Raw genomic sequence first — 13,090 nt, 5'->3', positions numbered from 1 at the left:
TCAATACAAATTGGTCATCAACAATAATCAAAAATAGGAAAGAATATTTTATCTCAATATACATTGTAGTTATTTTTCTTTTTTAAAATATTTTATTTATTTATTTGACAGGTAGAGTTACAGACAGTGAGAGACAGAGAGAAAGTTCTTCCTTCTGTTGGTTCACTCCCCTAATGGCTGCAACGGCCGGAGCTAAGCCGATCCAAAGCCAGGAGCCAGGTGCTTCTTCCTGGTCTCCCATGTGGGTGCAGGGGCCCAGGCACTTGGGCCATCCTCCGCTGTCCTCCTGGGCCACAGCAGAGAGCTAGACTGCAAGAGGAACAACCGGGACTGGAGCCCGGCACCCATATGGGATGCTGGCACCACAGGTGGAAGATTAACCTAATGAGCCATGGCACCGACCCCCACCCCCCAGCAGTTATTTTCAAGATATTCTTTTTTCTTTATTTGAATGCAGAGTGACAGAGAGAGAAGGGGAGGGAGAGAGGTCAAGAAAATGAGATAGAGAAAGTGAGATCTTACATCTGCTAGTTCCCTCTCTGAATGTGCACACAGCCAGGACAGGTTCAGGGTGAAGCAAAGAGCCAGGAAATCCATTTGTTCTCACAAATGGATGGCAAGAAACTAAATACTTAGACTATCATCTTCAATAGCAGAAAGATAAAACAGAAGCGGAAGAGCCAGGACTCCAACAAACATTCTGATATGGGATGTGGGTGTGACAAGTTATGGCTTAATCTGCTATACCACAATGTCTGCCCTTCTAATCAAAATATTTAAAATAATAAAAACTTATAACCTATTACCACATACTTAGAGATAGATTCAGTTATTTATTTATTTATTTATTTGAAAGTCCGGTGGGGGGGGAATCTTTTATCTACTGATTCACTCCCCAAATGACAGATGGGTCTGGGCCAAGCTGAAGCCAGTAGACAAGAACTCCCTCCAGGGTCTCCACAAGGGTGGCAGGAAGTCAAGTGCTTGGCTGATAGTCCCCTACCTCCTTTGTACATTAGTGGGAAGTTGAATCTGAAGCATAAAGGACTTAATTCCAGGCACTCTGCTATGGGATGCAGGTGTCCCAAGTGGTGATTTAAACCTTTCACCACAATGCTTGCCCCCTCTACATATATTTTAATTAAAAACTAGCTCTAGTGTCATTCATATCAGATAGAGGTAGAAGTATCTAGCTTCATTTATCCATATAAATGAACATATTAAGCATGCATCTATTTTTTTCTTATCTTAATATTAAGTAGATTACATAATGATGACAGATTGCTAGGTATAGATATATGATAGATAAATAGATACAGAAAGTGCATGTGTTGTATATTAAAATTACTTTCCCAAATTCGTCATAACCTTCAGTAACTATGATTGTAACTTTCTTTTAATAAAACTTTTTCTAACACAATCAAATTAAGACTCACTTCTACTAGATTAGAGTGGTTGTTTCCAGGATAAAGAGAGGAAAATTTTGATATGCCATGTGAATGTACCCAGGCATGAATGGAATCAAGCAATGTACAGGTGGAGGTAGAGACTGAAATGATGCTGTTCCAAGCCAAGAAATTCTGGAGACAGCTGCCTTCCCCCAGAGACTGTGGAGAGCCACTAAAGAATTTCTCCCTGCTCCTTCAATGTGAGCATGACTCTCGGCCACCTTGAAATTGGATATATAGGTTCCAGAACTGTTAGAGAGTAAATTTCTGTTTTTCAGCCACATAATTGGTGACACTTTGTAACAGTAGCTGTAGCAAACCAACACAGACAGATAGCCAATAATCTAGAGATGAATTACAATAGAGTAGGCATGTAGACTTGTTCTGAGATTGATACCTGAGTAAGATAAGCTTCTGCCTCTTTAGATATTTCTTAATGATGGTCTATTTGCTTTCCTTTGTTCCTGTGGGACAATTCCTGAAGAATAATGAACTCTGCATTTCTTGGTAGATAGAAGACATAGGGTAGCTAAGAAAAAAGGTGACTGCTCATACCCTTATTCAGAAAATCACGTTTCATCCTATCTCAAAAATATAAGTTGTGCCCTCAATAGAATGATGTAATAGTGGTCATAATTTCTGTTATTTTTTTTAGCATTGAATCAAATCAAGTGACATGTTTTTGATGGTCAGTTTATCTCCATCATATAACTATGTGTGGATTGGCATTCAGCATTAATCTATCATGTATTTGTAACTATTCTTCAACAAAAATTGAATTTACATTTGTTGCATGCGTCTAACTGCATCTTTTCTTATCTAAATACAGCTTGTAAGCATGCATTAACCAGATGATGAAATCATTCTGTTCTGGTATGGTTTCCCATCCACACAAAGAATAAAAAGGTAATCAAATTCTTCCCTTTCACATTTGCTGCTCATATGTGAAAAATGAAAGCATCTAATGAAAATCAATGATAGTCTCCCATAAAGTGACATATATGTTAGCATGGCTTATATGACAGTAATCCTTTTAAGTATTCAGTCCTTTATTTATGTCAGAACTAACACTGAAGATTATAGATGACTGATGTTGTTTTAAGACATTTTCTAAGCTTTTTTTTTAACTTTTAGAACTATTTTGAATGATGAAACTACTTTAAATGGTTCAATGTGCACTGAAAACATTCTTAAATAATTTCAACTGCATACTGGAAATAATTGTGCAATTATTATTTTAGAAAACAATGCCATGAATTTACCATTTGTCATTGGTCTCTGTAAGCATTTAATAAATTTTCCCAATGAACAATGTGCTTAAAAATGAAAGATTGTTTGTCCAACAAATATGTTGTATACATATATTTTTCTGTTCAACATTTTTTCAGGCATTTTGAACATTTACAACACTTAAAATCTAACATTGCTCTGAACAAATGAACAGAGTTACCTATAACATTTATATTTCTGTCCTTACACCTTTCTTTTTATTTGATGATCAATAAATCCCATTTTTCAGTTAACGTTTCTTTGATTTAGAATTATGATACATTTATTAATGATAAAAATATATATTTAAAAATTTAAATTATATCATATAAATATCATTTATTTGTGATGAATTGAACTCTTTATTTAATACTAATTGAGGCACATGAAAAGTGTTAGAATTAATTTTGCATTTCAATTGTTAATGTGTAGGGAGGCAAAATTATTTTGTAATTTCTGAAACTATTAACCTCCCAAAGATTCTTTGTCATCAGTCATAAAGTACCAGTTTTTCCTATTTAATTTTTGGAAAAGTTCTGGAGTGGAGTTTTGTCTGACATTTTGGAGTTGCAAATGTTGCGATAAAATACAACAAATAATATATATTCTGCATATCTCAACACACTGTAGATTGCATTCTGAATAAAAGTACCAACAATTGTAATTTCTGAAAAAGTTTTTGGTGAGAATTTTGCAAAACTATAGTACATTATTGCAACTAAGACATCCATAGAAAACAGATTGAAACCAGAATTTCACAGGTTGACTTGCACTCATCACTGTAGATGTATGAATTTTACGTTATGCAGTTTTATTGTGTTAAGCTCATGTACCAACCACTGGTCAAACTGCTGAGAAGTTCCATAACCACAAGAATTTTTGGTATTATACTTTTAAATCCACATTCACCTTTCCCCCAAACTTCTCACTGGCCTCTAACAATTTTCACTTTGCCTTCCATTTCAATAACTTTGTAATTAATTAAACTATGTAAATTCAATCATACTCTATGTCACCATCCAGTTGTATGTATCAATAACTTCTGATTTATTGCTATGTAGTATTTCATAATATACCAGCGTATGTATTTACTTATCCATTCATTTGTAGAATGGCATTTTCCCCTCAGTTTTGGTTATTAGGAATGAAGATGCTATGAACATCCTTGTGTATATTTGTAACTGAAGTTACATTTCCTTTCTCAAGGATAGTTGCCCTAAAGATCAATTGCTGGGTCATATGGTAGTTTAGTATGTAGTTTTTCAAGAAACTGCAAACTATTTCCCACAGTAGCTGTACCAAAATTCACACCAGCAATATATGAATCAGAGTTTTTGCAGACTGTCCAGCATTTAGTGTTGTTCCTGTTTTTTCTCTTAGTCATCCTAATGGCTTTGTAGTGATACCACATTCAAAAAAAAAGCAAAAAAAAAAAAAAAACTACTTTAATGGGAATATAGACAACAGTATAAACAATAATTGAAAGGAAAAAGGACTTTTCCACCCATATGCAGTAAAATTTAATCACAGGTCATTAAATTATTATAGTATAATATTCTTAACCATTGGTTGTACAAAATTATAAAACAAAGTTTTATGAAACTGCATTTGCAGCAATATTGATATGCACAGACATCTTTTTTTTTTCTTTTTTTGTCTTTTTTTTCTTTTCTTTGTAATTTTAACCCCTATATATAAGGGAGAACATGTGGTATTTTCTTTCTGGGTCCAGCTTGTTTCACTCAACAGGAAGTACTTCAACTGCATCCATTTACATTCCACCATGTTTACAGCAGCATTGTCCACAATAGCCAAAATGTAGAACCAACTAAGGTGTCCATCATCATATGAATGAATAACGAAAATCTAGTATGCATACAAAATGGAATATTATTCATCTATAAAATGAATGAAATTCTATCACATGATGCTTTTAGTTTGCATTTTCTCTTAATAGTTTGTGTTATTAAAGATCATTCATAAGCTTGTTGGCCATTTGTATATTTCTTTCAGGGTAATGGTTGTAGTTGTCTCTTGCTCGTTTTGTAATTAAAGTGCTTGTTGTTTCATAGTTTATTTTTGAGAATTTTAGAATTATATTTTAGATACTAGTCTTTGGTTGGATATGTGTTTGCATATATTTACTCCTACTCTGTTGCTTGTATTTTTTTTCTTTATATATTACCATTAGAGGGAAAGGTCATTTACTTTGAGGAGACACAATTTACCAGATTTTCTTGTCTAGATAATACTGTTGGTGTCAATTCTTAGAACATTTTTTCTAATCCTAAGGGCCAGAGGTTTGTCCTTAAATGTTTTCTAAACAGTTATCTATTTTACTATGAGTCCACAATTGATCCTGGGTTCATTTTGCTGTGAATTATGAGGTTATGAAGTATGTATTTTTGCCTATGTATGACTCATTGTTTCACTCTCAGTTTTTGGAATGGCCTTTTTCTCTATTGATTTGATTCAGCACCTTTGCAAGCACTTATTTGGATATTTGTTTTGAGTACATCTCTGGGTGTTTTATTGTTTTATGTATCTATCTCCTTACCACCACTGCCTTAATTACAGCATCTGTAGAAGTCTAATAAAACTAAAGTGCTTCCTCTGAGTTGATTATTATTTTTTGTCAAGAATATTTAGCTATTCAAGTGCCTTTGCCCTTCCCTGTGAGTTTTTGAGTAATCTTGTCAATATTTAGAAATAAAGAATACATTGTAGATTTTTTGAAATAATTTCATTAAATCAATACTTCAGTTTGTGGAAAGTCAAAAACTTTGCAATGTTAAACTTTTCAATCTCTGAATAGTGTATAGGTTTAGGTCTTTTTGAATTATTTCATCAGTATCTGGTAATTTTTCAGCATACACATTTTGTAAATGATTTGTTTGGTATATTTCTTTTTTTAGAAATTATTTTTTTTTTATTTGACAGGTAGAGTTATAGACAGTGAGAGAGAGAGACAGAGAGAAAGGTCTTCTTTCCATTGCTTCACTCCCCAAATGGCCTCCACTGCCGAGGCTAAGCCAATCTGAAGCCAGGAACCAGATGCTCCTCCTGGTCTCCCATGTGGGTGCAGGGCCCAAGGATCTGGGCCATCCTCCACTGCCTTCCCGGGCCACAGCAGAGAGCTGGACTGGAAGAGGAGCAACCAGGATTAGAACCCGGCACCCATATGGGATGCTAGCGCCGCAAGCGGAGGATTAGCCAAGTGAGCCACGGCACCGGCCCCTGGTATATTTCTTTAGAGTCATTACAAATGTTATTTTGTTTATAAGTTCTGCTTGTTCATTGTTAGTATATGAAATTGTGATTGGTATTTTGAGTATTGATCCTGTATCCTGATACTTTGCTGGATTCAATTTTTATCAGTTCTAGGAATTTTTTGTTTTAAAAACTTATTTGGGAGTTTCAGTGTAGATAATCGTGTCTTAAAGGATTTGGTTTTAGTTCTCATTTCCCATAAGTATATCATTTAGTATTTTTCTTATATTATTGAAATGGCTAAAAACTTCCATTGCCATATCAAGATTAGTGAGAGTATCCAATCTTAGATGGGTAGAAATGGGCTTTTCCTGATCCTCCTCAGACTAGGCTTCCAATATGTGCCACTACTTGTTCTTAACAAGCTCACCAGCTCTCATCCATATAACCCTCTTTTGATCTCACGGAGCAGTGAGCCTATATGCAGTAACTTCTCTTATTAGATTGTCCATCAGGAAACATTAAACTTGGCTGAAATTCTTCTGATGCATGGAAGATCATAAGATGTTTGGCCATGGGGCTGGCGCTGTGGCGTAGCGGGTTAATGCCCTGGCCTGAAGCACCAGCATCCCTTATGGGTGCTGGTTTGAGACCCGGCTACTCAACTTCTGATCCAGCTCTCTGCTATGTCCTGGAAAGCAGTAAAAGATGGCTCAAGTCCTTGGGCCCCTGCACTTGTGTGGGAGATCCAGAAGAAGCTCCTGGCTTCAGATCAACGCAGCTCCTGCCTCTCCTCTCTCTGTGTAACTCTGACTTTTAAGTAAATAAATAAATCTTTAAAAAGAAAAAGAAAATTTGTTTGGCCACAATGTTGTTTCTGAGGTCACCAGTCTCTTCGACTTCCTTTTATCATCTTTCAGAATTGTCCTTAAGGTATCTCTTGTATTATTTCCAAGCCATATAATTTAACTGATGGCAGATTCCAAAGACAAGTCTATGTCATTGGGTATACCCAATATATACTGCTTTCCCAGGCCATAGCAGAGAGCTAGATCAGAAGTGGAGCAGCCAGGTCTCAAACCACTGCTGCTCATATGGGATGCCTGCAATGCAAGCAGCAGCTTTACCCACTGCACCATTGCACCAGCCCCATGACTGTACTTTATGGAGACTACAATGGCTACTTTCAATCATTAACACTTGAGATACTGCACAACTCATTGATATTCTTTTTGTTCTTTAAACACTTTTTTCCCTTTGTATTTCACTTTTGAGAATTTTTTTGATTATGTCTTCAAGTTCAATAATCCTTTCAATGTAATGTTTAATTGAATATTTTTCAAAGTAGTTTATTGTCATTTCAGACATTTTTCGGTATTATTGAATATTTAAAAAATCTTCCCTGTCTGATTTTACTTATATGCAGAGATAGTAAATCACTGTAGTGGAAGTGATTCCAAAGATATACAGAACAATTTATTCCAAAGTAATATTCTTTTTATATTTTGAGTTCAATTTTGTAGCCTTCAAATCTGTAGTGTCCCTGTTAGGAATTTGTAAAACATTATGCTGAGTGTAATAAGCCAATCCCAAAGGGACAAATACCACTTGTTCTCCTTGATAGGTGACAACTAACTGAGCACCAAAAAGGAAAACTGTTAAAGTGAAATGAACATTATGAGAAACGGTGACTTGATCAGCCCTCACCCTGACTGTTGATGAGCAACTTGATATGTTATCCCTCTTAGTATTTTTTTGTTTGTTTGTTCTACTTAATACTTTTGGTAGAATACTGTAATCAATTCACAATTATTCTTAAGTGCTGAAACTTAACTGAAAAGTGATCACTGTTAAATATAAGAGTGGGAATAAGAGAGGGAAGAGATGTGCAATTCGGGACATGTTCAAGCTGACTTACCTCAAACGGTAGAGTTAGAAACATACCAGGGGATTCCAATTCAATCCCATCAAGGTGGCATGTACCAATGCCATCTCACTAGTCCCAGTGATCAATTTCTGTTCACAATTGATCATAATGATAGGACTAAGAGCCAAAGGGATCACATAAACAAGAATAGTGTCTGCAAATACTAGCTGATAGACTAAAAAAGGGAGAGAACAATCCAACATGGGAAGTGAGATACACAGCAGACCCATAGAATGGCAGATGTCCTAAACAGCACTCTGGCCTCATTATCAGCCATTAAGGCATGCGGATCTGGCTGAAATGCCCATGAGACTATTTCAGGCATGGAAAGCCAAGACACTCTGGCAAAAAAAAAAAAAAAAAAAAAAAACCTAAATGAAAGATCTCTACGAGTGAGATCCCAGTGGAAAGAACAGATCATCAATGAAGGAGGTACCTTTCTCTGAAGGGAGGAGAGAACTTCCACTTTGACCATGGCCTTGTCTAAAAATGATCAGAGTCAGTGAACTCAGGGGGCTTCCATAGGCATGGAAATCCAAGACACTCAGGAAAAAAGAAAAAAAAAATCTAAATGAAAGATCTCCGCGAGTGAGATGCCCGTGGAAAGAATGGGGTCATCAAAGAAGGAGGTACCTTTCTCTGAAGGGAGGAGAGAACCTCCACTTTGACTATGACCTTGTCTAAACAAGATAAGAATCGGAGAACTCAGAGGGCTTCCATAGCCTTGGAAACTCATGACTGGAGCATAGGGAGATTACTGATGCCATAAACAGGAGTGTCAATTTGGAAAGTCAACAACAGGAGTTACTGTGCACTTACTCCTCATTTAGGATCTCTGTCCTTAATGTGCTGTACATTGAGATTTAATGCTATAACTAGTACTCAAACAGTATTTTTCACTTTATGTTTCTGTGTGGGAGCAAACTGTTGAAATCTTTACTTAATGTATGCTAAACTGATCTTCTGCATATAAAGAGAATTGAAAATGAATCTTGATGTGAATGGAAGGGGAGAGGGAGTGTGAAAGGGGAGCGTTGCGGGTGGGAGGGACGTTATGGGGGGGAAGCCATTTTAATCCATAAGATGTACTTTGGAAATCTAAATTCATTAAATAAAAGTTTTAAAAAAATAAAAATAAAGTGTATTTGGGTTGACTCTGTGAGGTAGTGGATAAAAGCCATCGCCTGCATTGCCAACATTCCACATGGGCACTTGTTGAGTCCTGGCTGCTCCACTTGGATCAGCTCCCTGCTAATGCCCTGGGAAAGTAGCAGAGGATCACCCAAGTGCTTGGGTGTCCCTGCACTCATGTGAAAGACCAAGAACAAGCTCCTGGCTTCAGACCTGTTCACCTTCAGCCATTGTAGCCATTTGAGGAGTGAACCAATTGATGCAAAGTCCCTCTCTCTCTCTCTCTGTTCCTCCATCACTCCCTCTGTAACTCTGCATTTCAAAAAAATAAATCATTAAAACAAAACAAAACAAAAACTGTATTATTTGCAGAGTTTCACTAATTAGTGAAGATATGAAGCTATCAAAAGTAGGCAATAATACATGTAAAACAAAGAAAAATATCAAAACCAAATAATAATTACATCAATATATTTGTTAACAAAATTTAAATCAGTCAGATCAGAAGTAAAGCATGAGTAATAAAAAAAGGTAATGGTTTTCCCTAATTTAATCATAAATTTGGATGACACTATATTGTTAACAAATATAATATAGCATTTCAGTTTTGAATCTGAGTATGTTGTACTGGTGCACCTCGATTACTCGAAAACATTCCAAAGAACTTACTCAAGTTAATGAGAATGCACCAAAACACAAATAAATGAATTTCCTTCATTGTAAATATCTTGGTAAAAAAAAATTCAGTATCAGTTGTATAACATAATGTGCCAAATGTAATAGTAATAGTAGGGGCCGGTGCTATGGCACAGCGGTTTAAGGCCCTGGCCTAAAGCGCTGGCATCCCATGCTGGGGCCAGTTGTAGTCCCAGCTGCTCCTCTTCTGATCCAGCTCTCTGCTATGGCCTGGGAAAATGTAGAAGATGGCCCAAGTCCTTGGGCCCCTGCTCCCATGTGGGAGACCAGGAAGAAGCTCCTGGCTCCTGGCTTCAAATCGGTGCAGATCCAGCCATTGTGGCCATCTGGGGAGTGAACCAGTGGATGGAAGACCTCCCTCTCTGTCTCTATGTCTGTCTATAATTCTATATTTTGTAATAATAGCAATTGTACAAAACCAAATGTATTACTTTGAAATTATACTCCGTATTTCATGTTCTATAGAAGGCTATCATCTATCATAAAGTTCTGTCAAGAAAACTTCTGTTAATACTCTTTTAATACATTAACAATTCTTATTGGTTACATGAGGGAAGAAATCAGTTTACTTGCAAAAATAAAGTAATGCAAGTTGAGCAGTCACACCTATTATTATATTCATTATAATTGATCTTTCTTTGATATTGGTTGTGATGATTTTAAAATATCCATACAGGGCAAAAATTCAATATATTTTTAAAGGCAAAGAAAGGGGTAGTTTCCTGAAAAAACAAACTTTTTTTAATGCATAATGTTACGTTCCTTAAGTTAATAACTATAATTGAAGTTACAAGTGAGGTTGTTACTGAAATCTGTGTAAAATTACTAACAATAACAGTTAATTGTTGGTATATTTCTCACTTGATTTTCCATCAAAAGAACAACTGTGCATAGGGAACTCATAGATATACAATGCACTTTATATAGAAAAATAATTCAGTAATTCAATTTTAGTTGCAAGTTTAACAGAACAATCCATAACTTTTTGTAACTTTTATTTAATGAATATAAATTTCCAAAGTACAGCTTATGGATTACAATGGCTCCCACCCCCCCATAACTTCCCTCCCACCCGCAACCCTCCCCTCTCCTGCTCCCTCTTCCCTTCCATTCACATCAAGATTCATTTTCAATTCTCTTTATATACAGAAGATCAGTTTAGTATATATTAAGTAAAGTTTTGAACAGCTTGCACCCACATAGAAACTCAAAGTAAAAAATACTGTTTGAGTACTAGTTATAGCATTAAATCTCAATGTACAGTACATTTAGGACAGAGATCCTACATGAGGAGTAAGTGCACAGTGACTCCTGTTGTTGACTTAACAAATTGACACTCTTGTTTATGGCATCAGTAATCACCCTAGTCTCTTTTCATGAGTTGCCAAGGCTAGGGAAACCTTTTGAGTTCGCCAACTCTGATCATATTTAGACAAGGTCATAGTCAAAGTGGAAGTTCTCTCCTCCCTTCAGAGAAAGGTACCTCCTTCTGTGATGATCTGTTCTTTCCACTGGGATCTCACTCATGGAGATCTTTCATTTAGGTCAATTTTTTTTTTTTTTTTTTTTTTTTTTTTTTGCGCCAGAGTGTCTTGGCTTTCCATGCCTGAAATACTCTCATGGGCTCTTCAGCCGGATCCGCATGCCTTAAGGGCTGATTCTGAGGCCAGAGTGCTGTTTAGGACATCCACCATTCTATGGGTCTGCTGTGGATCCCACTTCCCATGTTGCATCATTTCTCCTTTTTTTTTTTTTTTAATTCTATCAGTTATATTTTCAGTCACTAGTCTTGTTTATGTGATCCCTTTGACTCTTAATCCTATAATTATGATCAATTGTGAACAGAAATTGATCACTGGGACTAGTGAGATGGCATTGGTACATGCCACCTTGATGGGATTGAATTGGAATCCCCTGGTATGTTTCTAACTCTACCATTTGGGGCAAGTCTGATTGAGCATGTCCCAAATTGTACATCTCTTCCCTCTCTTATTCCCACTCTTATACTTAACAGTGATCACTTTTCAGTTAAGTTTCAACACTTAGAATAACTGTGTATTAATTACAGAATTCAACCAATAGTATTAAGTAGAACAACCAAAAAAAAATCCTAAAAGGCATAAAGTAGTAAGTTGTTCATCAAAAGTCAGGGCAAAGGCAGATCAAGTCACTGTTTCTCATAGTGTCCTTTTCACTTCAACAGATTTCCTTTTTGGTGCTCAGTTAGTTGTCACTGTTCAGGGAGAACATATGCTATTTGTCCCTTTGGGACTGGCTTATTTCACTCAGCATAATGGTTTCCAGATTCCTCCATTTTGTTGCAAATGATGGGATTTCATTGTTTTGGACTGCTGTATATTACTCTATAGAGTACATATCCCATAATTTCTTTTATCCAGTCCATTGTTGATGGGCATTTGGATTGCTTCCATGTCTTAGCTACTGTGAATTGAGCTGCAATAAACATTAAGGTGCAGACAGCTTGTTTGTTTGCCAATTTCATTTCCTTTGGGTAAATTCCAAAGAGTGCGATGGCTGGGTTGTATGGTAGGGTAATATTCAGGTTTCTGAGGAATCTCCAGACTGACTTCCATAGTGGCTTAACCAGTTTGCATTCCCATCAACAGTGGGTTAGTGTCCCTTTTTCCCCACATCCTTGCCAGCATCTGTTGTTGACAGATTTCTGAATGTGAGCCATTCTAACTGGGGTGAGGTGAAACCTCATTGTGGTTTTGATTTGCATTTCCCTGATTGCTAGTGATCCTGAACATTTCTTTCATGTGCGTGTTGGCCATTTGCATTACCCCTTTTGAAAATGTCTATTGAGGTCCTTGGCCCATCTCTTAAGTGGATTGTTTGTTTTGTTGTTTTAGAGTTTTCTGATCCCTTTGTAGATTCTGGTTATTAATCCTTTATCTTTAGCATAGTTTGCAAATATTTTTTCCCATTCTGTCGGTTGCCTCTTCACTTTCCTGACTTCGTCTTTTGTAGTACAGAAACTTCTCAATTTGATACAATCCCAAATGTTAATTTTGGCTTTGACTGCCTGTGACTCCTGGGTCTTTTCCAAGAAGTCTTTGCCAGTGCCAATATTTTGCAGGGTTTCTCCAATGTTCTCTAATAATTTGATGGTGTTGGGTCATAGATTTAGGTCTTTAATCCATGTTGAGTGCATTTTTGTGTAAGGTGTAAGGTAGGGGTCTTGCTTCATGCTTCTGAACTTGGAAATCCAGTTTTCCCAGCACCATTTATTGAATAGACTGTCCTTGCTCCAGGAATTGGCTTTGGATCCTTGATCAAATATAAGTTGGCTGTAGATGTTTGGGTTGATTTCTGATATTCTATTCTGTTCCATTGGTCTATCCATCTGTTCCTGTACAGTACCATGCTGTTTTGATTACCACTGCCT

Source organism: Oryctolagus cuniculus, chromosome 3, assembly GCF_964237555.1.
Source record: "Oryctolagus cuniculus chromosome 3, mOryCun1.1, whole genome shotgun sequence".
Classification (NCBI taxonomy): Eukaryota; Metazoa; Chordata; class Mammalia; order Lagomorpha; family Leporidae; genus Oryctolagus; species Oryctolagus cuniculus.
This window is presented reverse-complemented; position numbering follows the sequence as displayed.